This window comes from Crocodylus porosus, unplaced genomic scaffold, assembly GCF_001723895.1.
Source record: "Crocodylus porosus isolate Cpor-Errol unplaced genomic scaffold, CroPor_comp1, whole genome shotgun sequence".
NCBI classification, from domain to species: domain Eukaryota; kingdom Metazoa; phylum Chordata; order Crocodylia; family Crocodylidae; genus Crocodylus; species Crocodylus porosus.
The window spans coordinates 94,391,391-94,415,276 of record NW_017728931.1 but is presented as its reverse complement, the minus strand read 5'-3'; the positions used below and the strand labels follow the sequence as shown (position 1 = coordinate 94,415,276).

The window sequence follows — 23,886 nt, the reverse complement described above, 5'->3', positions numbered from 1 at the left end:
TAAGCCAACTAATCTCCAGTCTCACATCTGGAAAGCACTTGTTCATTTCAAGCATTACAGAATTATGTGGAAACAAAACAGTATAATACAGATAGGCACACTACTAATGATATTGCAGTGTGCTGAATGTGGTGCTTTTATAGAGCACGTACTACAAGGACACAAGAGCACACAATTTATCTTTATGTTTAGAACCTCCTGGGAAGCACATTCTAAATGAAGAAACAAGGTTTGCTCTCTGTTTCCTGACACAACTTTAAATGGAAAATAAGCATTTCTATCCCAGCCAGAGATCTGGGTTCAAAGAGGTCTTTCAAACAATGAATGTCTCAACATTTACTTTGAATTATCTTGGGTAGATGTTAAATAATGTTCATTTAAAGATTATTTTCTGTGTACTTAATACATTATTAAGGCCTTTTTCATTCTCTCTCAGGGATGTTTTGAAGATAATGCAACTGAGACTGTAGATTCCTACCTATTGTTCCTTAAGTTTCACCCTTTTGAAATTGATCTGCTGCTTTTCCTTTTGCCCACCTAGTCTTTTCTCAACTTTCGTGTTATACTGACCAGCATCTTGTACTGTCCAAGTCTTGTTAGTTACTCAAGCAACAAGAAGAGAGCAAACTTTTAGTGCCCATAGGATCAAGCCATCCATTTAAATGACTTCATAAATGAGTGTTGCTGTCAATCTTACTGTGGTTTTCTCACAAAAGTATTAACATTATGTCATATGTTCCTAGTTTTACTGAAGCAATGAATATAAGAAGCAGAAAAGGAGTCATTTTAGGAAATATTTGCTAAGTTAACCAGGGATTTTATAACCTTTCATATTTTTCTGCATTAGCTCCTGTTTTACCTTTCATTAGTGTTATTTCAGCGTTAGTAGGATATTCAAGTCTCATTGTTATCTTCTTACCATGTCACATCCCCCATTTATGATGCTCCAGTGTGGCATATGAATGTTGGTCTTTTGAATGAATTCTTGTATATATTATTTTCCCCATTTGTTTTTCTGGGATCATCAAAACTTCAGTTATCTGCTTGCATTATATCCCTATCTAAATATATGTTTAATGCTTTCTCTTTTTTGACTTAATGTTTTGTTTACTGTCTACTGTGGTGCAGTTACCCACCAGCAGCATATCTGTTTCTTAATGCACACATTATAGATTAGAAGATGAAATATAACATGAAGCAAAAACAGAGAAGCAAAAAGTCTCACACAATAAATAAAACCTCACTGTATGTATATCTATTGATTAATGCAGAAATAATGTAGCAAATAAAGTACAACTGAGGGCAAAGGCTGAACAATGAAATGCTATCATAATCACAACAAGACTGGGAAGTAGGATGATTAATACAGTGTATTGATTAAGTAATACCAAAAGTCTATTAGTGAAGATTTTGGGTTATCTGAACTGCACTTAATGCAGCACAATGTAAACAGTTATGTATTAGGGAGCTATATTAGCTAAAAGTCACTTTAATGTACATGTATATTGCTCTCCTTCCCCTTCCCTCAAGTAGTCCTGCTAGTGAGACTTAAATGATACTTAGCTTTTTTGATAGCTCACCAAAGGTGAAGATGTAAGAGCACAGTTGCCTTTTTGGCAGGATTAAATAAACTTAGATTTGAGTACTGGACAAGGTTTATCTGTGTATACTACATATGAGTATTTATTACAACAGTCTGTAAAAGATAACCAGTGACTTAAACAGTATGAAAACCAGTGACTCAGTATTCCCCCTATAAATCAAAATATAAAAGACACAGCATCAAATTGGAAAATAAATATATAGTAGGATATAAGGACCAACCCTTGTTCCTTCAATTTTACTCTTGCTTCTCTGGAGAAAACCCCAGAGTTAGTAGACAATCAGGATGTCTGGCACTTGAGTATCTTCCTTTCTCCACACAGTCAGACATTTGTGCTTCTTTCTTTATTTCTTTCATATCACACATTTATATATGTACGATTTTTGTGTACACTAATGTGTCTTCACCATAATTTTCATGTGTCCCAAAAATCTTACAGATCTATAGCCTGATATTATTCTCTGATTTTAACTTATCTATTCCTTATTGCTAATAAAACTGAAACTGTCAGCCTTTCCCTAAATTATGCTCAAATTTAAACAAGACATCTATAAGGCTGTACAAAACAGCACTGTTCTGCATTGCCTTGAGTTTTGAGGTTTGGACAGAACAGCATTTCATATCAAATTTCATTTTTATTCAGAACAGCTGTTCTGTTTTGCTTCTTCAAAACAGTAAGGTTGATTCGACACTGTTTCAGTGTTTTGCTAGATCAGCTGGGGATGGGAAGTCAGCCCAGCTGGGGAGACTTGCCATCCCCCTGCGCTAGATCGGGCTGGGGATGGAGCAGTCAGCCCATCTGGGATGACTCTTTATACCTTGTGCTAGATTGGGCCAGGGATGGCAGGGAGCCAGCCCAGCTGGGATGATACTCCATCCCCTGCACTATGGTCAAAACTTCTTGACTTTTGAAACGTTTAAGATGTGCCTCATTTTGTTTCTAGGATTGTTTTGACCCCCTTTATTCCACTTTGATTTTGCTGTTTTGACCTTGAAATGAGTTGAAACTGTATCAAAATGAAGCGGCCAGTGAAATTTCACACAGCCCTACTATTCTACACATCCTAGCTATTTATCTACTACTTAGGGATAAAAGTTAAATATTTACTTCTTCCCACTAGGCATTGCCTAAGCCTTAAGCCCTGGACCACTAAATGCTAAGCCATTTAGTAATTGGTCTTACATTCAGTTAGGTTCCTACTTGCAACATTAATTCTGATATGCCTAACCATTATAAGAAGCTAAAAGTTACAACAGAAACCAAGCAACCGCAGAAAGGTGGTATTTTTTTCTGAACCTTCCTTGAGCTGTTATCAAACAATCTGGGAGAATTCTCCTAGGTTTGTTCTCCTGATAGAAAAATCAGTAGCTCCAGAAAGAAAGTTAATAAAAAGAGAAGGCATTAACAGACAGGACATCATTTACAATATGCTAATCCCAACCTAACAGTACTGTCCATTCCAACATTTGACCTGCAAGACTCATTTACAATTTTTCTGAAATCTAAGCATTTGGAAGGAAAAAAAATGAAAATTTTATAGGTCACTTCTAGTAGATAACCATTGCTATCTGGGGAGAAAAAGGGAGGTTTTATATATAGACATTTGAGGAATAACCATACAAGTTCCCAGACGATACGGTTGTGAGTCTTGAAGAATAATCAATATTTCTAAATTTGTTTAATCGTTCATTCTGATGAGGATATCAGCATTCTTTAGGAAGGGTACACACATAGACACTATGCTTAGTGGTAGGAGGAAGGCAACTGAAAAAAAAAAGAAAGAATTTTGTCCATGAAAAAATTTGAAATTTTGACCACTCAATTTTTCACACAAGAAAAGCATGTCCAATGAAGACTTTACATGCCTTCATTCCCTCTGTACTGAGAGGCAATAGCCAGGGTTAGGGTGGTCATTTGGGATATGGTAAACCCAGGGTGAAGTTTCTTGTCCAAATCAAGTTCTACCATTTTAAAAAGCTTATAAAGTGGCCAAATTTGTGCAGATTTTCTTGGGATCCCTGAAGAATACAAAATCCCCAAGGCAATAATTAATTATTGCTGTCAAATTTCAATTCAGTTCCTGTAAAGACAGGAGAACTAGAGTGTACAGGGGACAAGACTTTTTAACATAGGCAAAATTAGATATTTTCCCCTGGCATCAGTCTTAAAAATGGCAAAATTGTTTTGGCTATAATTTTCTGAAAGAAAGACCTTACACAGACATTAAGCTTCTCCTGGGAGAGTTGCTGCTGTCCCAGAAGAAAAGATAAGTATAAAGATGTTCAGACTTCTTTTCTCAGAGTAAAAATAAATGCTCCAGGAGAAGCATAACTTGGGAACAAGCATGGTTAAATCATTACTAGGAGAATTTCTCCTGGGAGAGCAAATATCTGTACATTCTCTGGCTTCTCACAGAAGAGGACATAGTTCTCCAGTATCCCCTCCCACCTCCATCAGGGAGACAGTGTGTCATTTGCTGGGTTCTGCAATTCCCACAGGGAGCAGAACATGCCCCTTCACAATCCCTACATTGCAGTGCAGGGAAGCACAGACCGACCATGGACAGCCTGGATCAGCTGATTGGGGCTGCACTGTGCATTGCTGACATCTGTCTCCAAGCAACTGAGCATGCTGAGATGCATGCACAGGGCACACCCTATCCAGCTGCAAATTCACCATTCTCTGGTGCTTCAGCATTCAAATATCTGTAGGTAAGTTTTTCTACCAGAGAACAAACCTAGGAGAATTCTCCCAGATTGTTTGAATGTTTGTGCACAGCCAAAGAAAGAGAGAGACTGCTAATGGAAGAACACTAGCGTACAAAATTTTAGGTCAACTGACTGACTATTGGCTAACTTAAAGTCAATTAAAAACAGCATGACATAATACAATGTAGTGCTATATTTTCAATACAACTATTATTTATATTATATTATAAATGTTATAGTTAATGTTTTGCAATGTGTTGCCTGGCATAAATAGTTGATATTTAATATCATAAAGTCATAGAAACTTAGCATGTTTTCACTGAATTATTATTAACTCATGAGGCAGCTCTATCATGCAAACTTTTTGTGACATTTTTTGAATGATAGGCATCCACTACTTATCCTATTAGCAGAGTACAAAGCTTCCCTGTGCAGTAGTTTAATAACTCCTTGAACCAATCCCTAAGACTCAAAGAACTTATCTCATTATCTAAGAATTTAGAAGCTCTCCCTTCTCTTGCTCCTACTTACTCAACCTTCTGGTAAACACTGAATGCAGACTTGAAAGGAAACTGGTTTATATATAACTCAGACCTTTGAAGGCTCAAATCCTTGAGGACATTCCAAACTCATAAAGTTAAAGAGTGCACAAAGTTTCTTAGAAATATTCCTATAATTAATTCATTCACATTTACTGCCACAATCAGTGGCTGGATTGCAATGAGACATACTGTACTTGTTTAACCTCTTCACCCTTTTCCCAGCAAACACTTGCTTTGTGCCTTCTTTTCAAACAAGCTGAATATTTTAAACCATAGAAAATAAACTTATTTTAAAAATTCATATGGATGAATGGGTGAAAAGAGGTTTCATTTTTGGAAAATGCTGGGTAGAAAATATTTTTAAATGTGTTTCTGACCTTTTAAAGTAAACGAAACACAGAAATTGTGATCATGGAGAGCAGACAGCATGCCAGATGCAGGGAGCTGGACCTGGGCTCCAGTGCAGGTAAGTAAGGGGTTGGGAGGGCTGGAGGAGGGGCGAGGGGACCATGGGAGTGATCTCCACTGGCCCTGGCCACTCCTCCATCCTCCCTGATCCCTCTCCCATCTGCCTCCCTAGCCCCGCCATCACTGCTCTGCCCAGCTCCATCCCCACAGCTCTCTGAGCCCGCCCCCCGCAATTCCTGCCACGCCTGGCCCAGCATCCCCGCAATTGAAAAAACAACAACACCCCCCCAGCAGTACAGCTGGCTGTCCGGGTCACTGGGCCCCCACTGCACAGTGGGGATGGGTGACAGCCCCACCATCCCCAGCCTGGGCCCTGCTGCCCCCTGCTGCCCAGTGCTGCTTGGCAGGGCTCTGTCAGGAAGCTCCAGAGACCCCACAGCTCTCCCACAGCCCTGGGGTGAGTATAGGCCTTTTTTTTTTTTTTTTTTTAAACAGTGCTGGAAGTACTGAAAGATGGCATAGTAACAGCCCATACTGTGCTGTGCTGGCTGTGCACAGTTATTTTTTGCCACTGCATCACTGTATGTGCTATAATGAGGGAGAAGTGCATGGGGTTTGGGGCCCGGGGCTGGAATTTGTGGCTGAAGGGCCATGGTGGGGAGTGGAATGGGGCTGCAGGAAGTTCATCCAGAAGGCAGGGGGAAGGGCTGGCTCCCCACCATTGTGTGCACTCCTGGGGGGGGCAGGAAGGGACACATGCTTCCCAGGTCTGTGCACAGGGCAGGGGTGGATGAAGGCTGCCAGGGCTTCCCTCCCTGCTGCCTTCCCCCCCAAGGCCTCTATGACAAGACCTGGCATGGCAGGGCAGAGCAGGGGAAGCCAGGGAGGCTCATGCTGCCAGTGGGAGCTCTGCACTGCCCTGGTGAGGTTCCGTCTTCCTGCTCAACAGCAGTGAGGGGCACAACTTCACACTGCCACCTCCTCTGCTGCTGGGCAGTCAGGAGGCACTTTGCCAGGGTAGCAAAGGGCTCACAGTGGGAAGGAGCTTCCCTGCCCATCTCTGCTCTGTCATGCTGCACTGGGACCCACCTGCTGGGCCCCAGAGGCCCCAAGGCGAGGGCAGCAGGACGGAAAGCCCAAGCCTGCAAAGGGCAGATCCCCCACCCACAGGCTCCTCTCTGGCCTTGCTGCCTTGTGGGGGAGGTGAGCCATACTCTGCACTCTGCTCTCCGCTCAGGCCATGGCAGCTGCCACCCCCAGCAGGTGGTATCTGGGGCTTGGGCACTGCAGCAGGGGGCACGGGGCTGTGGACCCAGATCCCTGGCCCCATAGCCCTGGCAGCTGAGGGCCCTCTCCAGCAATGCTGGGGGGGCAGGAGGCTGTAAGTATGGCGGGGTTGAAGATCACCAGCAGGGCCAGGGGCCTATGGGTGGGGAGTGATGGGCACCCACTGTGGCTTGGGGGTGTGGGTCTGGACCTGCATCCTGGTAGAGAAAAAGGGGGAAGTGGGAGCTCATGTTAAAAAAAACCCTGAAATCAAATACCAAAGTTTGTAAGTGTTTAGAATTTATTTTATTATAGTGATTCAGGCACTGGCAGGCTTCCAAATTGTTTTAAAATTATAAATATATCAATAAAACATTGTACATAACTGATACCTATAGACATAGATATAGTGGTGTTTCATTTTTATCACAGATTTTGGGTTTTTTGTCAGAGAATTTGCAATTTTAATAAGAGAATTTGAGATTTTTTACAAATTGCCACGATGCGTCACTGGTCTGGCCGCAGCTGGAGTACTGCGTCCAGTTCTGGGCGTTGCACTTCAAGAGGGATGTGGACAACATGGAGAGGGTCCAGAGGAGGGCCACTTGCATGATTAGGGGACAACAGCGCAGGCCCTATGAAGAGAGGCTGCGGGACCTGAACCTGTTCAGCCTCCAAAAGAGAAGGCTGAGGGGGGATCTAGTGGCCTGTTATAAACTAGTCAGGGGGGATCAGCAGGCATTGGGGGAGTCCCTGTTCCCCCGAGCACCGCCAGGAGTGACCAGGAATAACGGTCACAAGCTGGCAGAGGGTAGGTTTAGACTAGATATCAGGAAGCGCTACTTCACTGTCAGGGCAGCTAGGGTCTGGAACCAGCTTCCAAGAGAAGTGGTGCAGGATCCTACCCTGGGGTGTTTAAGAGGAGGTTAGATGAACATCTTGCTGGGGTCTTTTGACCCCAGTACTCTTTCCTGCCATGGCAGGGGGTCGGACTAGATGATCTTCTCAGGTCCCTTCTGACCCTAGAAACTATGAGACTATTTTTAAACAGAGAAAACCAGGATCCTGGGTTATCAGGCAACATCCTGATACCACTTACACCATCAGAGCTTCTACACTTTCACAGACAGACTGTTGTTATTAGTTTAACCATCATTCATTCTCATTAAACTAACTGTTTTTGTTCTCATGGGGTAACTTGTTACCCCACTATGCAATATTGTTGGTCTCATGGGGTAACTTGTTACCCCACCCACATGAACAAAATGGAACGAACTTGTGATAACAGTATAAATGTACCAGCAACTATTTATTAAACATACAGATTGTTTGAAAGAGTATTTATGATGATTTGAACCCAAACTATTACTTAACTAGAACTATGAACGACATTTAAACTTTTTTTAGTTTCAAAACATGAATGAACAATTTACTAAGTTTGCAGTTCACACTGTTTTCAAACTAACAGTTACTTTCCAAAACATTTCCTAGCTGTTTTAACTAAATATTGCACTCCTCAAAAAGCAGCAGTGATGTACTGTGGTGCACACAAGCAAATTTGCTTACAATCTTTGCATCATTTCTGGGTTTTGCGGTCATCTGCCCTTGGACAAAAAGCACAATGTCCAGTCATGCTTGCAGAAGGCTCTATTGGGGTGCATTGTGGCAATTTGTAATTTAGGCAGTCATAGCAGACTCGATGGACTTAGACAGATTACGTATAGCTATCATTCTTTGTTTTATTTGTCCATCTATCAACGCCAAGCTCCTGCAAAAAAAGCACCATCTTCTTAAATGTGATCTTTGCTTTCAGTTTGTGTTGTGGCCTAGCTGAACGATGAGGCTGGCAATGGCAGCCACATCCAGCATATTGAAAAATTGTGTCATTGTCCACCTGTTGATTTTCCATCTCCAGGTGGTCATACAGACTAAGTGGTCAAGGTTATCCACCCCACTCTTGTTTTCATTGTAGTCATGGATGATGTCTGGTTTTCTTTGCTCTCCACCCACTGATAGGTCATGATGCGCTCCTGCAAGTTTCGTCCAAATCAGACAACAAAACAACAAAGTTATAGCTAGTTCATTGATTCCCCATTATACCCTATGGCTGGATCTCTGAGACAGCTCCAAAGCTTTGGAGCCACTTCAGCCGGATTGAAGTGGAAAACTGATCTGGAGCTCTGGACTGGATCCCTGGCATCTGAAGCAGCTGGATCTGAAGCCGGATCGAATAGCTGCCTACTCACACAGGCCTATTATTAACCCAAAGAACAGAAGGAAGAGCCTGAAAGAAAGAGCAAAGATGAAAGTCTGTGTTTATTTTTTGGAATGTGGATAATGTGTCCATTAGGGCAGTGATGGATATCAGTGACTGAAACAAAGGGAATAAGTTCTGATGAGGATTTTGAGATAGTAGGTTGAAGTTGCACAGGGCTTATATTCAGGGAAAATCTTGTGAGAATAATTACAGGAAAATTTCTATGTGGGCATGTACATGACACCATAATTTTTATTGACAACCAAAGCCCTACAATACTGAGTGGAGTTGTTTCCTACATTTAGATGATTTAGCAGCATATTACTAATATAGAGCAACCCAATAATGGCTTACGCAACTACAAGTGAATCACCTTAATGTAGAGTGGACTGTAAGAAGGCAATGTAATGCACTTCTGCCTCTTCCTGCCACACTGCAGCTGGCATACAGAACTGTCAACTGGAAAGAGGCTGTGGTTTGGATTCTCTAACTGCAAATGAAGTAGAGCAGCTGATGCAGTTTACAATAGTTGGTAGTTTGTTCTGACCTGTGTTTAATGAACTAATGTCACACATTTTCTGTCTCCTGAGTTTCACTGAATGTTCGCTGGCTGTGGATGAGAATCACACACAATTCCAATAAATTACACACAATTTCAAAAAAGAAAAATAAGGTCTTTGGGACATGTTAATTCCTATAGAAAAATGTATTTTCTGAATTTTTGTTAAGTTAGGTCCCTGTAGGAGAATAGCTCCATAGAATTCTGCAGGGCAAATTGCATATATTTTTGTAGTTTTCAATATTATTTTATAGAAAAAAATTTGTAAGAAAAAGCAGTATACTGGAAAGGCCACTAGTAAGGATAAATATATGCTTAGCTTTCCTAAAAGTTATGCATCAGGAAGTATTTTTCAGTATGATAAAAATATCATTTTCAAGATAGATAAAGGAGAAATAAGATATTTCCAATTTAAAAAATAATAAGGATATAAAAAAATGCATAAAGGCGTTTATGTCTGGAATGACATTTTGATGTTTAAAGCTAATCTATTTTGGAAAATCTATACGCATGGAATATGTGAAACAAAAATCCTGACTCTGTCTTGAACATCGTATTTAACTTTCCATTAGCTTATGTTGATGATTAAATTATGCTGATCTGAGGATTATTGTGCCCTTGAGCCGAAGTTTAACAGTCCACTTACAGTCTTGTAACAGGGACTTGTAAGGAATGATGACTGTGATACTGGAAGTCTTGTATTAGATATACTTAAGTGACTGTTCACGTATAAATGTATTTAAAGAAATGTATATCATATCAATCAGCCCTCACAACACATTTCAGAACCTTATATGATTAGTTTATGACTAAATTATATACTATAAATATCATCATTTAGATCAAAATTAGCAAAACAACAGTAGTGATGGCTGAAATGTCTTCTGTTATGTCAAAATAAGCTGTAATTGATCTACCAACACCACCTGAAAAGCCAGAATTGTTCTAAGGTTTTTCACAGTACAAATCTTCCTGAATCATTCTTAAAACACAGTGATTTCTAGAATGGCAAGCTATGTTTAGAAAGATCTGACATAAAAGTAAGGGTGATTATTGTTTTACATTGCTTACATCCATTTCTCCTTGTAAAACATACTTTTCTGAGTGCAGCCTCTGAAAGGATTTAAAATAAACCACACCTCTTATAATGGTTAACAGCATACATTAGTTATACATTTAAATGGAACTTAAACTGTTAGCTCTTCAAAGTTTAGGCCTAAGCCCCTGCAGTTCCTCTGCTTTTAAGTGGGCCTTCTCCCACCCTGCCTTCATGCCACCCAGGTGGAAATGGAGCATCTCTGGTGGCAAGTTACTTAAGGAGGTTCAGTTCTCTTCTTCAAGAAACCCCTTGAACAGCTGTATGTTGAAAAGGTATTTCTCTTAGCACAAATGTACCATAGCCTGTGATATGAATTTAATTCCAGGATTAGGCAGGTCACAAGGAACAAGTGTCCTAGCAAGTCATTCTGCAATGGCACATTAGGAATGAGCTATGTGCATACGACGGATTTTATTTAAAGGTGACAGAGCAGTAATCCTTGACAATTCAAGACAGGATATCATAAGTAGAATACATACTCCAAATCTGGGAATAGAGGCATACCTGTGGCAAGCTCAGGAGTATGTCTACTGGCCAGTCATGAATTCCTGGATGAGGACTTACAGTGGAGTCACATCTTACACAGGGGTTAGGTTCCAAAGTCAGTGCATAAGGCGAAAATCACATATAGTCAAAATTACTCTTGGGCTTGCCCAGTGGTACAGTCCCTCCTTCCCGCCCAGGGCAGCCTGTACCAGACTCCCACCTAGCTAGCGTGCACAGCTTCTCAGCAGGGCTGCTCCCAATGTAGCTGCTTGACCCAGTGCACAGCGCTGCGGGGGGCAGCTGCAGGCTGAATCCAAACAATCGGCACTCAGTATAATGAATATGCGTAAGTTAAATGCACATATGATGCGACTCCACTATACATGGAACAGCATGAGGTGCATAACGAGCATGGAGATAGACAACAGGAGATGTTGCAGCTTCATGAAATCCCAACATAAACTTGGGAAAAGGTTGAGAAAAGACCAGTTTGTGTTCAGTGACAGAAACTGTATGGTTACAATAGATGACTACTCTAATTTTTGGGAGGTAGACCACCTAGAGGATACTCAAACATGAACAGTAATCAGGAAGTTGAAGGCATGCTTTCTCAGGTATGGCACACCCCATACTTTATGCTCAAACAGTGGGCCACAACATACAGCAGCACAATTGGAAGGATGTACGACAAAATGGGAGTCTGAGCATGAGACTTTTTTCCCCAGGGAATCTGCAAAGCAATGTGAAGGCAGAATCAGCTGTCAAGATGGCCAAAAAACTGATGGGAAGGGAAAAAAGAACTGAACATTATGTTTATCTGACTCTTTTGGAGCATAGCAATCCACACTCTCAGGGACTTCATAGTAGCTCAACGCAGAAACTGATGGGCAAAGAACCAGGTGGATACTTCCTATGAGGGAGAGCCTGCTACAACATGTAGGAGGGAAAGAAGACAGCACACAGCCATTGTAAGAAAATGCCAAGCCAAAAAGTAGGGCTGTGCAAAATGGGCCCTATTCAATTTGGATTCGTCTTTAATCAGGGACAGTGATTCAATCCGTTGATTCTGATCACTGTCCCTGATTCAATTCAGCTGAATCTGAACCTGAAGATTCGATGCTGATTCAGTGAATTAGGGATTTGGACACAGGCACAGCTTTAAAAGTTTTTTTCTACATAACTTGAGGTAGCAGGCATGGCTTGTGATCGCTGCAGTGCTAGGGCAGATGGAGCATCCCACAGCAGCATGGGGGACTCTCCAGCATGCTTGGCAGTGAACCTGGAAGTGGACCAGAAGTACTGTCCTCCCATGCTGAGTTACTTACCTTAGGCTGCCTGGAGCTGCTCCTGGAAGCAGTGAGCAGCTGCATACACCACTCCTAACGGTGACAAATGACTGCACATGCCACTCCTGGTCTGGGTTTAGACACAGAAGTGGCATGTGCCACACCCAGTCTAATTTTAGGCAGCTTATTTTAAGATGTCTAAAAATAAACTGGGTGTCACGAACGCTGGTTTGCACCCAGTATGACTTGCTTGTTTCCAACCTTAACCAGAATAGGTAGCTGCTGTGATGAAGAGCACAAAAGGATAAGATGACTCTCATGCTGTGTTGTTCAACCATTTGTATACACTGGACGAATCTACACAGATGCTGTCACGGTAGCGATAAGCTACAACAACATAGCTCATCACTATGGCCACATAGCACTGGTAGGCACTAACCGGGATGTAGCCACTACTGTGCAGTAGCTCAGCGTGCCAGCTCATGCTCATTGCTACTGCACAATAGGGTTGGAAACAACCTGTGTGCTGCTGGGACTGCAGTACCAATTGCTCAGTGCAGCACTGTGCTAAAGCAGATGCTAAATGACTACACAGTATCAGTTGTGCTGTGCAGCACACTTGTAGACACACCCAATTTGAACTTTATTTCCACTATCAGTCAATCCATTTAAATGACAAGAAAGACATTTAAAAAAATCAGAACTATGGTTTTACAATAAGGTAAACCTTTTAGAAATGAGCAACTGTTACCTTATGGATATAAGAAAATGTGGTTCATTTCAGAAATTGTAAGTATTTCTTTTTTATTATTGTACAATTTTCTAGATTAGAAAAAAAATAGGATTGTTCTTTATAACCACAAGGTTTGTTGTCTAATCGAGCTATTTCTTACTCCCAGCTTTTTTTTTTCCAGAAAGGGAAAAGAAGGTAGAGAGAGGGGGTGAGCCTTGGGGACTTAGTTTCTTATACCAGTGTATAATCAAATAAGCATAATAAATTTGTTAAGATATATTATGTCAACATTGTTGTGCTATAGCATTTCTACGTGGTCCTGCTTTCTCTGTTGCAGACAAAAAAAAGAGTTAAAACACAGATTTCATAGATTCTCTCCAAAGTCTGATAGAGAAGAAAAGTTTACCATTTTTCCTAAAGTTTTGATGATATCTTTCAGAGAATTAATTCAAACAATAATCCTTCTATTGATTGTTAGCCATGGATAGTGGCATTAGGAGGAAGGGATTTCTGGAAGTAGTAAAATGGGATCATTTGTACATTAGCTTCTTGCCAGGTGGATGGGGTAAAGTAAAATGGCATGGCAAATTGACAAAAAAACTTCCAGATTAACTGTGAAAATTGAGCTTTATAAAACAGTTGTTAAAAGGGAAGTCAGAGAAGGAGAGAGAGGGAGGGAGGAAGGAAGTTGGGGTGGTTTTGCTAGGAAGAATTTCCATTTCCCACTCTACTTATCTGCAGCAGTGCTCATTCATAGCTGTTGGAAGTACTCATTCGTACCTGCAGCAATGCTCATTCATTCAAATGACACCTGGAAAATCACCAGCAAATTTGCGCAGATTTGCCTGTTGGTTACACCTGGGCTGTGGGGCTCTAAAAAAGCTTTCAGTGTATATCAGATCTGTTTTGTGTCAAATGGATCTGAGTAAACATGTTAGTCTCTCTCAGGAAAGCAACATGACTTGAGGGATGGGGTGGTCTATTGACAATTACCTAGATTGATGGCTCCGCTCAGTGCAACACAGAGTGATAAGCCACCCAAAGGAGCAGGGCAACTGAGCCTGGCACCATACCCCCATTCCAGGCCAGTGGCGTGGGGGTTAGGGAGTGGGGTTGTTTGAGAGGCAGAAGGTCCATGAGGAGCAAGAGCGAGCTGAACTTCTGAGTAAGCAACAACATCCTTCCCTATGAGTATACCCCAAGTTCCCAAGGAGTCAGAGTAGACTTCCCTCACGTATAAACACCACATTCAGAAGGTCAGCAGTAAAATCTCTGCATGGGTAGTTGCCTTAAGATGTTTAGCCAGCACAACATGGTGTGCCAATTTCAAAGTGCTCAAAACCACTGTACTTGCAATGGTATATGCCCCTGCAGATTACTGTCTCCTGTATGGTCCAGAAGTTGTTGCATTAAAGAGCTCAACACTGTACTGGACAGTGCACACTCATAACAGGCAGCACAATTTGCACACACACAGATGTAGTCCCTGCACTCTCAGGCATTAGACCAAATTACATAAGAAAACAGACTCTAACTGCTCCCCTGCTGCCAAGTTTCTGGGTCCATGGAGAGCCCAGCAGGCTGGGTATTGTGACCTTGTGTATTGCGCTACATTTAGGTAAAGGGTGGGGTGAATGGAAATGAAATGATCATTCAGAGTAATCCAGTCTGAAATCTATTCCTACAGTGTTTTATACCAACACTGAACAGGTCCTCTACTGGGGCACAACCTTGACAGAGAAGCATGGGTCAAGCTAAATAGACAGATTTGGATACGGCTGCTTTAAAACAACACTGTACAAGAAGACTATAAGCCCACTGTACATCTTGGAAAGCCCCCTGTGTGACTGCAGGGTCCACAAGCAACACAGCACTTAAACAAAAGCTGCAACCTTTACAAATGCCCAGATGGGGTAGATGGAATCCACGCACTGAGCGATAATACCAGACAGTAGCTTATAGCTGGCCGGGGGGTGGGGAAATGGCAGCTTGAGGGCGAGCTGGCCTGGCACTTGGGAAGAGGAATCAAGCTCTGGCCTAGGTTAGACGACCATCCCTTGAGGGACAGTGATCGGGGGTGAAACAATGCATGGGATGTTGGCAGAATGCGACCTGCTATGAGTTGCAATGGGATGTTTGTTATGGGGCTCTCGCCTACAGCAATAAATTCTGATACCATATCTACCCAGGGATATCTTAGAGTGGGATTTTTACAGCTCTTTATGGGCCCTGGCCATCTGTTTGGTTACAGCTGTAGAGTACTTTCTGCATGCCTACTGCACAATAGGTGTAACTTCTGGAGCTGGCCAGAGGCATTATAACCATTGATGTACTGAAAGAGAGGTATGTATTTTCCACTTTCAAGGAGGGGTTATAATGACCTATAAAACTGGCTTGCATAGCATCTCAGAGGGGTATCTACTTATGATGGATACCTTCTATGAGTAGTAGATTTTTGTAGTATGCTCATCTACGATCCTCTATCACCACTCTTAAATACAGCTGATTGTTGTTAATTAATTCTCAAATGCATCTTTACTTAAATGACTGAAATAATAATAACTACAGACATTTCATTTTCCTCCTTTCTATAGCATAAATGTGATGTAGAGAAACTTTTTCTCACTGACCTAGCAATTATCCCCGTATTAATTTTATCTGGGCACTGTGCAATTTTTAGCTTTTCATTTCCAAAGTTTTGCCTTTTCCTTTGTACCTTTCACTCAGGCTGTAGCTGGTTGTTTCCAGACCTTCTCTGGCCTTCAAGTGTCTTTTTTTTTTTTTTTTACTATCCCAGGTGTCAAAAGATGGGAAATGCAGTTAGAGAAGGGATAGGAACAAAAAGCGAAAGAGATCTATACTGAATGTTCAAAAGAACTGGTATTTAGATGAGGAGCTTGCCTGCAGCTGGTAGGAGGAGAAGCTAAATGAAATTGGTTTTATAAGGAAGTGAGTGACATTTTTATATTTTAATTAAATGAGAATCACAGAAAAAAGAAAGTCAGCATGCAAGACCAGGGAGGACATAAGTAGAGAGATAGAGAGAAAATAAAACACCAGGTGTTATAAAAATATGAATCAAAAGGTGACTTTTTAGTTTCTTTATTATTAAATAGGGGACTATATCAAGATGAAGATGAGAATTTGTTGCTAACAGGAAACACAAGCAGGATGACTGAAGTTATAATGAGTTTGAAATTATTTTTTTATCAGAGAATCTAACAACATAGAGTATTATATTGATCAACAAAGCTATTTGTAAAAGGCCATGATAGTTGTTAATGTTTTTATTTATGTCTTGTATTTTATCAAAAGTACTTTGAGCCAGATTTCATTCTATGACACAAGGTAAGTAGCATCTTACTCATTGAGTGGTTCCATTGATTTCAGGGAGACAATTTGCTATGTTAGGTGCTAGTCAGCATGACCTGGGCATAATCAAATGATCTTCAGGTATGTCTGTACTACAGATGTGCACCCTCAAGTATGCTTGGCTGATTTCTGCGGGTTACTTCTTAAACCAAGAAGCAGTGTACCCATTTTTGTTGGGTAGACATAACCTTAGTCCTTTTATGTAACAGGCTCTCAGTCCTGTTGCTTTCTGCAGGCTCTCAGCCTTGCTCCCACTGCTTTTTGCCTCCTCTCTTCTGCAGGCTCTCAGCCTTGCTTCTGCTGCTTTTTGCCGCCTCTTCCCAATTCCTATCTCTCTCTGCCTTCTCTTTCACTCTCTCTTTCTCTGTTCTCTATCCTCCTCCCTCAGCCCCACTCCCAGTTTTCCTCTCCCCATGTACCTCTTGGCTCTCCTGCAGCCTCCTTGCTCTATTGGCATTGGTCCTTTGCTCTATTGGCTTTCTGCTTTCAATTAACACCAATTAACCTTAAGTTACTCCAACTCCCCACCAGTCTGCTGGTTCTAATCCCAGCACTGGCAACTTTCATCTCAGTCTCCACCAGCAGTAACCTAAAGTAACCCCAAGCCTCAGCTCCTCATCCCAGGTCTCTCTAATCCTGGTCCTGGCAACTTTCACCCCCTACACTTTCACTCTCTCTCTTACCTTAATCTTTCCCAAGGTATCCCAAGTACACCAAGCACATACATACACACCACAACACTCAAGTTAGGAACTCACCTGTGTGTATGTGTAGGTGAGTGGTATGTATGTGAACTGATATACATGTATGCCACTGTGTGCATAATATACAAATTTGTGATCTGTGTATTGGGTGTGCAGGTATTGGTAATTGATTCTGGTCTAATTTCTTTTGGTCTGTATAGTGTGTGTAGGTGCTTGAATTGGTCGTGTGTGTGTGTATGCCTGGTGGGGGTGTATATACCTAGAGCACGTGTATGCGCCTAGTGTGTGTATGCACCTAATTGATTTTTGAGTGCATACATGTGCAATTATACACCACGCCCTCCTGTCTAACAATGCAATATTGAGATTCTGAGAGTTGGCCTGACCCCACAGGGCAACAACGTATCCCCTTCTAGTGACTCATCCTGTCCCCCATTGGTGCTGTATATATGCAGGCTAATGATGTCCCTGCTTGCAGACTATTTATTGGCATCTTGCATGTGCTTTTATTGGAGCTTCATCCATTTCACTTTGGCTTGGTACTCACTCCCTGCCATGGCACCATGCTTACATTCATCAGGCAATATGCTTGAATATGCCTCTGTTGCAGTGCCCTTTGTGGGGCTGGTCCTGGTTCTTCTACCAGGCCAAGATGGTGTACAGATCCCTCATCTCCCCATGGCCTCAGTTGTGTGACCAGTGTTAGGTACTGAAGGAGGATGGGATGGGGTTTTCCATGGTCCATGGTGGTACCTATAAGGTCTCAGCATGTGTAAGTGGGTGAAGGTCCGTCAGCAAGGGGATGGATGCATGGATGGATGGACACAGGGACAGAGGGATGGGTGGAGCAGTGGGTGTCCATAAATGGAGGTCCTAGCATGTGTACAGCCGCTGCTCCAGAGTGACCAGAGCTTCACTTGTCAGGCCATCTCCATGACCTTAGTGGACTTCCAGCAGACACCCCCATGATGCTGGCAACACCCCATGCCCCAGCCTGGGAATTTCCAGTGACCTCTACCTTCAACACTGAGGGCATGCATCAGCTGCTTATGAAATTTCCAGGGGTGTCTATGACTTTCCCTGACTTAAATGCTCAGTGGCTACCACTTACCCCAGCCCTAGTACTTTGGGACACTGTTGCTGCAGGTGAAAAAAACCCAACCTTGCAGCACCTGAATGGCACACGTGGCTTGGGTATCTGCCAACAGTACCCAAACTGCAGAGCTCACAGGGTCACCTCCATGCAGACCAAGTCCCAGTCCCACTCCCAGTGGTCTGCCTTCCTGCCAGCCTGACACATACCAGAGGTGAGCTACCCACACTGGCTCCTGCTAGGTAACAAGGTGCCTGTGTCTGGCTTTTGAGGTGTGATGTGCAGGTGCCAGGGCTGGGGTCTGTAGGGCTATGTCTAAATGTGGAGATTGTCCTGGACTGAGATTCTTTACATATGCTCTAGTGTGTCCAGGCATTTTAATTAGAGTGGTCATCAGGAGCCACTCTAATCAGAGATGACCCGAGCAGGGTGTGGGGCCTGAAGCAAATCAGCCCATGCAGGGCCCTGCCTCCATTTCAATCCAGACCCTGGACCCAAAGAAACTGCTGCTGCCGATGTCAGTGATGGCATCGATGGTGGGGAGTGGGGGTAGCAAGCGACTGGATGCAGAACAGCCATTCTTCCCAGCTCTGCACTGCCACTGCTCTGCCCCACTCCACGGGGCCCCCCAAAGTGCAGAGCCTGGGGAGGTCTCTCCAATTCACCCCCCAGTAGGGATGACCCTGGCTCTAATTAAAGCATCTCATGTAGTCAGCATCCCAAACTTCAAAATGGCAGCAGGGACACTTTAATGAAAGTTTGTTCAATGAGCACCCCCAATGCCATTTTGAAGCATGGAGATGCTGAATATACATGATGCTGAGGCTGCTGGAGTGTGCTAATTAGTACACTCTAGCAGACTCGATTAATCAGGCACATGTATAGGTGCTTAGTGTTGAGAGTCTGCATGTACATTATGGGGTGCCTTGGGACATGGTGTTGGGGTGCCAGGGCATGGCCTGGTGCCCATGTCCCAGGGTTCATGAAGGGAACATAGATACCTCATTTCCCCCAAATGCATACCTGCAGCTGACAGGTAGCTGGAGGCTGGAGGTGGGGCTGGGAAAGGGCCTGTGTTTGCTTGGGCCTCATCCAAAGAAGCCAAATGCGGGCCTTCCCTCGAGCACACCTCCCTGAGAGGGAGGAGAAGCAGGGGCCACAAACCAGGCTGGGATGCCAGAGGACAGAGATCTAACTTCAATTGATAGGGGAATAATACACATACTCATTTTAACCTGAATTGATCTCAACTGAGTGTACCTCGGATGTGGTCTATTCTAGGTTCCACGTGGTATTTTTAGACTGGTCTATATGCGCCAAACAGTTATAGGTTTAGATCAATCTACATTAACTTAGACCAGCCTAAATGTAATATCTGTACATGCCCTAAGAGGCAACCCTGCCTAGGTTTCTGCCTGACTTCAAATTAACATAGTTAACTACCCCTCTTCAATCCTTCAGCAATTTGAATGGGGTTTAGATCAGGTGTTGCTCATAAAGATTGTTCTTAGTAAGTGATGCTTCTAAAAACTACATTTTAAATAACATTACCTTGACTTTTCAGAAAAGAAACTGAAGTACATTGACACAATCTTTGCTACAGCCCACAAGAGAAACAAAAAGTAAAACCTAGTCCCATAGAAGTCAGTGGTGACGTTACCAATGGGAACAATCTTCTTCATTCCTCAGGTAATAAATGTTTTGCAATAATACTTTAGGCCTTGTCCTTTTGTAACTGAAATATTTATAAAGTATCTTTCACTGTTGTGTGGCCATGACAATAAAGTGAGCATGGGTTGAATCCTATAAAATTACTTTTGTTTGTTTTGTGTATTTGAACTTGAATTCTATCCTTTTTTTTATCAAGCAATAAAACATAATGTTATTTTAATGGACTTCCTAAAAAAGTAATACATATTTAGTACATTTGGAGGTTCATATGCATAAAAGAATTGTTGTGAGACAAAAAACTCAGTGACAATGTCAAGCTATCTTATTATCATTTTTTTTCCTTTACTGGTATTGACCTCGGTTTGTTCCTCAGATTGTAAAATCATCTCCATGATCTCACATTTGTATCACTTTGCCTGGCTTCCCCTCATAGCACTCTTTTTTTGCCTCCACAATGAAATTTCTGCTGATCTCAGATGTTGTGAAGGCCTAATGGCTTTCTCACTGAACTGGTTTGGAAACAACATTTGAATTAAAAGTTGCACAGTCCTTCTTTCTCTATAAAAGGATTTGAATGTCTTCAGTGTATGCTTCTATAAATGTATGCGTCTGTTAGATTGTAAGAACCCTGTGGCAGAGAATCTTTCTTCTTTTTTCTTACTGGGCACATGCCATTGTTACTGCACTGTCATTTAGTACTTCCAAAATAACTTTTGGAAGTACTAAATGACAGTGCAGTGGCAGCGATTACTGTGTCAAATGGGTGGTGCACAGTAATTTTTAGACGTGCTATAATAAGGTAGCTCATCATTATGGTGAGGTAGCATTGTCATCATAGTTTGTACCCACCTATGCTATGTTGCCATAACAATGAGCTATGTTGCCATAGTGTATCATTATGGCAACATAACATCACATGTAGATGCACTCACTGGGCATGTCCACACATGCAGCCATATGCACTTGTAGCAGCTCAAATAGAAGCAGTGAAAATTTGAGCCTGGGCTTTTTGCCTCAGTACATGTGCCCAGACATGCACTTTGGTATGGGGCAAATTGTGCCACCTGGGGCAGAATAACCCTGCCTCACTCCTCACAGATCTGCAGCCAGGGGGAGCTAGAACCAGGGGCCAGCACCTGTGCTGTCCCCAGAAGTATAAAAAGCTGCCGTGTCCTGGCCTCATCAGTACAAAAACCTGCCCTGGCTAGTAGCTCGGGGCTACTTGCTCTCAGGAGTTTCTGGGGACCAGCTAATTGGTACCTGGGGACACTACCCGTTGTGTCAGCTGGACTGCTGCAGCACCCCTGAGAATTCCCTGCACCCTTTACCCATCGCAGCAGTCTGGCAGTGGAGTGGGCGCTGCTGCCTGGCCATGACCTGCTGCGCACCTGCCAGACCTGGATGGGGACTGCAGAGCTAGTAGAGGCATCTGCCCCTCAGGGCTGCTGCCAGTGGGCTGTGGCTGCAGGGCTGGCCTTTGTGCAGCACTACTGCCATGCATGCCCCCTGCTGGGCCATCCAGGCAGCTATTGGCTGGAAGATGTTCTGGGTGTGGTGGCCTGCTTTGAACCATCAAAGCATGTCCTCCTGGCCCTTATTGGTGAGGAGGTCAGCCACCTCCAGCTGGGTCCAAGGTCTGACCAGGCAGGGTCCTGCCACTGGCCTTCCTCGCAGGAATTCTGGTGTTCACTATTGGAAAACTGAAAAATCCCTGATAAAAATATGCCAAAGTCACTCTGTAAAATACCCCCAAATACCCCAATTAAAACAAAAGACCACTAATATCTATCTATCTATCTAGCTACAGAGAGAGACACACACACAGACACACACACACAGAGTGATCAGTTAGGCAATGTTTTATTGATATATCTACAGTGTTAAAGCAATTTGGAAGCCTACCAGTGTCTCTATCATCATCAAGTGAATTCTAAATACCTATATGTTTTGATGCCCCCCACAGGGGATACAGCCCCCCCACCCACACACACATAGGAGACATAGCCCCTCCACAGTCAGAGGCCTGACTTTTTTAAAAGTTCTGGAAGAGTTGTTTAGGCCAAATAAAATTTGTTTTCCTGTCTGTTTTCTCATTAGAATTCATGTCTTTTTGCTCAAGAAGATTATGTCACCTAGAGAACTCTCCATCTTGGATAGCAGAAGAAAGAAGATTTCTGAATGACTGACAAAGGATGCAAAGAAGATGGTACAAGAAGCTATACAGAACCAAAGAATGGCAGAAGCATATTAAAATAGATTCTTTAGGTCACTTTTAGTGTGGCAGACACACAAAGGATACAAGACATACAAAGAATGTGTACAATATGTAAAGATTAATTGTGTCATATGTTTGTGCCTACACCAATCTTTCTTATGTTGCACTTGTACCCAGTTCCTTGTACTATCTCAATTCTCAAAAGGAAGACCTTACTAAATAAAGGTATTAAGGCCAGCATGCTAAGCAGGGTGCAGAAACCAATCAATAGGAAGTGTGGAAAGATGAGAGAGGAGTTTGGAACCCTTCCCTCCGCTGGAGCTTAGTAGTAGTCTGGAACCTTGACTCTTGCATTCAGTAGTATAAATCCCTATATAAGCATGAGTGCATAAATTATCTCCTAGAGGAGCAGGACATAGGTTTATGCACCCAAATGAACACTGTGGGGGTTTAAATGCTTCTATCAGTGACAGTAAAGAAGAATCACAGCCCTGAGCTCTTTCTGGGGAAGGTTAATACAATTATTTTTGTCATGTTAGTGCTTGCTATTATTTTTCCTACAAAATGTTCACATCTTTTCCTATATTTTCCTATATTTTATTTGTTAACACTTTTTAATGGATTGTTTCAATCTTTTGGAAAAAAAAGTGGCCATGTATACATATAATGAATCAATATTGCTCTGAGGCTATAAAACACAGCTGGTTGTGAGATATACCTATTTCATTAGTCATGATGACTGCTGTGATTTTTTGCCTTTCTTAATTCAAATTGCAAGGGCTTCTGAAATATTCACTGTCTCTTTAGATATAACCTCAAAAGCATGAGGGTGCAGTTACAATTGCTGAAATCTTAGAGTATTTTGAGGAGATGCTCACATTGGAAATGCCAGGACACTCACCCTATCTTAGGATATAAGGTTTATCTTTACAAGTCCAACTGTGAAGGGTCATGTCTAGATGGAAAATAAAGCCTTCACTAGGTAGCCAAACCAAACCATGTGCCTTGGAATAGCTCTGCAAATTGGCCACTGGAAAGTACACAATAAAATTTTAAGTATACCACAAACTGAAAGAACAATTATATGCATGCCTATGGCAACTTAGAGTGCTAAGTAGCCATTTACATCACATTTAGGTTGGGACAGTTATGATGTGGCTGGTTTGGCATACAGTGAGTGCTCCTTGGAAATAACTCAAGCATACATCTTATGTGGGCTTGTGCTTCTAAACTGAAATCACACCTGCTTTAAGCACATCTCAAACAAAATGGCTGATGTTCCAAATACGTTCACTATGTATGTGTTCCAATCCAGAAAATGATTTTTGCATAGATGCTGGAATACACAGATATGTGTGGAAGCATATATGAACAAAAATATTCAAGTGACCCTTTGAAGAATAACATATAAAAGACACAATATTTATGACTAAAGCTTAACTAACATGAAGAGCTAAGAGGCACTAGGGGGAGGGCATCTGAAATTTATTTAAACTCATAGGGCGCATCCAGATGAGAGTGTACATGCATCTTGCAGCATCTCAAAGACATTTGAGATGCCACAAGAGGCACATGCAGAAACAAGAAAACCTTCCCTGTGCTGCAAATTTGCAGCGTGGGGGCCAAATTAGATCCCCAGATATCCAGGGGTCAAAAAAAATGCAGAGAAAAAAAGTGGGGCAGGGCATGGTCCCACACCCTGAGGCAACCGGGGGCTGGCTCCTCCACAGAGACACTCTGGTAACAGCCAGAGCATCTCAATGGCTGGCCCTCGATCTGGTCCTGAAGCATGCTGCCTGCCCATTCAGGGCAGGCAGCGTACCAGCCACAGAGAGCTGGACCTGGGCTCCAGTGCTGGTAAGTAGCAGGTGAGGGGGCTGTAG

At 42.6% G+C, this 23,886-nt stretch overlaps 1 long non-coding RNA gene across 1 annotated transcript in view; it reads left to right on the top strand.

The window, feature by feature from the left end:
- The window catches only part of LOC109316109, a 34,640-nt gene extending 11,898 nt beyond the window's left edge, over positions 1-22,742 (top strand). Inside the window, exons 2-3 of the long non-coding RNA XR_002102697.1 lie at positions 19,682-19,806; positions 21,886-22,742. This is a non-coding gene — a long non-coding RNA (uncharacterized LOC109316109). The remainder of the gene's footprint in view (positions 1-19,681; positions 19,807-21,885) is intronic.
- The last annotated feature ends 1,144 nt before the right edge of the window (positions 22,743-23,886 follow it).